The sequence below is a fragment of the Elephantulus edwardii genome, unplaced genomic scaffold, assembly GCF_000299155.1.
Source record: "Elephantulus edwardii isolate Elephantulus edwardi_28Jun2011 unplaced genomic scaffold, EleEdw1.0 scaffold00075, whole genome shotgun sequence".
Classification (NCBI taxonomy): Eukaryota; Metazoa; Chordata; class Mammalia; order Macroscelidea; family Macroscelididae; genus Elephantulus; species Elephantulus edwardii.
The window spans coordinates 6,670,405-6,672,408 of NW_006399825.1; the positions used below are offsets into that span (position 1 = coordinate 6,670,405).

A 2,004-nucleotide genomic window follows, 5' to 3' on the forward strand; every position below is an offset into this window, starting at 1 on the left:
TTCCTTTAATCCTTCCTCCTTCCCTCCCTCCTTCCCTTTCTTCTTTCCTTCCTCCCTCCCTCTTTCCTTCCTTCCTTCCCTCCCTCCTTCCTTCCTGCCTTCCTCCTTCCCTCCCTCCTTCCCTTTCTTCTTTCCTTCCTCCCTCCCATCTTTCCTTCCTTCCACCCACTCATCCACTTCTACTGACAGCACAAACATGTTCCTGGAAAGGGAGAATTGGAGGAAAAACAGACCTTGCTCTCAAGTTGCACAATCTAGAGGGGCAGACCAGCAAGTAGGCAGGGACAAGCATTCCCAGGTGACAAGTACACATTGTAAATTATAGAATATTATAGAAACTTATAGCTTGAGAATGGATCAAGGGAGACTTCTTGAGATGCCAGATAGAAATTAGGCAAAGTAGAAAGGGAAATAACACTCTGGGTGGAAAAAACAACATGGACAAAGATGTGGAAATGTTCATTTTTTTGTTCAATCATTTATCACTCAGTCATGTTTGCTAAGTGCCTTTGGCTCCCCTGAACTCTGCATTATACTTGGTCTCAGGTTGTGGCAATATCCCTCCTGTCCCTACTATGCATTGCTTACCTGTCTCCTAGAAAATGGGCCTTCACTGAAGTTCTTCCTTCTCTGCCCTCTCTCTCTTGCAGCCTCTGTTGGCAATTTTAGCTGTACCTATCAAGCACTACCACTTTTACAAAAATGTCTTTCAAATTGCCATCTTTGAACCACTCAGCTCTGACGCCCTGAAGGACAAAGATCCTCTTATTTCTTTCAACTTGGCATCTGTAACACCTGATGGAATGGCTCATATTTTGTTGTAACAAGTAATACACACTTACTGCACAGAAGTATTTATTTTTTCTTTGCGATAGCTTTCTACATCTCCCACCTCTCTGTGGTTCTCAGATCTCATCTTCACAGAAAAGAATGGCTACAGTGCTTTGTCTGGGAGTTCAAACTGAAGACCTGACTAACCTCTGCTCTTCTAACTTCTTTTGTCATCTATCCATCTCAATCATTGTCATCAAGAACCAATGTCCCATGACTTCATGGACAAGACGACATTGATGATGGTCTTCTATTGGGCTCCTCTTTAGTTAGAACTGAGACTGGGCCTATGGGTCTGGTCTGGAACAAAGAGATGAGCTTTCCTCTCCATGGGGCCTATAGTTGAGGAAGAGCAAGTAATCGTAAGTGTATATGGAAAGTAAAGTAACCATTGATGGTCATCCCTGCTCTGAACAACTCAAAGCAAAGTAGTAGATTGGGCTACTTGGAAAGACCTTGAGGAAAGGACTTCTTTTTTTAGTTGGCAATGATTGGAAGGAGTCAACCACAAGAAAACTTGAGGGTAAAGAGAGCACTCCCACAAAACAGCATAAAGCGTCTTAGATCCAGACAGAACTAGCATCCCCATGTAAAAAGTCATAGCAATGATGCTGCTTAGACAGACACAGTAAAAGCATTAATGCTAAAAATGTGAATTGCTGGTGTATAGCCAGTGTTCAGAAAGCTTCCAATGGCTCATGCAGTTTAATCCTGAGATGGAAAATATTGCAGTCTCTATTTTAGAGATGAAAAAACCAAATCACAGAAAGTAATCTACCCAAGCAAGATGCTCTTGTTCACCCAAAAAGAAGTATTCTCCTCCTCCTCTGGACTTGTGGTAAAAATCTGACATTTTACGGTGTGGTTCATGCCAATCTTGATAAATATTCCATACCTGTGTCCTAAGTGTTTTAGTTAATGAATTGTATCATGTTATCTTGATAAAACATTCTATGCCAAAAAAAAATAGATGAAACAATTTTTAGTAGTAGGTTCTCTGTCTCCTCTTCCTTGGCTCTGGTTGTTGGTGCATATATTTGAATGATAGTGGTATTCACTGGACTTCCTTGTATGTGTGTAGATATTATCCTGTCACTGACAATATTGTACTTCAAGATAGATCTAGCAATGGCTTTTTTAACTATGAAAGCAACTCCATTTTTCCTCACTTTT

The 2,004-nt window shown here is 41.0% G+C and overlaps 1 protein-coding gene across 1 annotated transcript in view; it reads left to right on the plus strand.

The window, feature by feature from the left end:
- Window positions 1-2,004, plus strand: part of CASP10 (caspase 10, apoptosis-related cysteine peptidase) — a 74,056-nt gene that overhangs the window by 68,503 nt on the left and 3,549 nt on the right. The window lies entirely within an intron of this gene.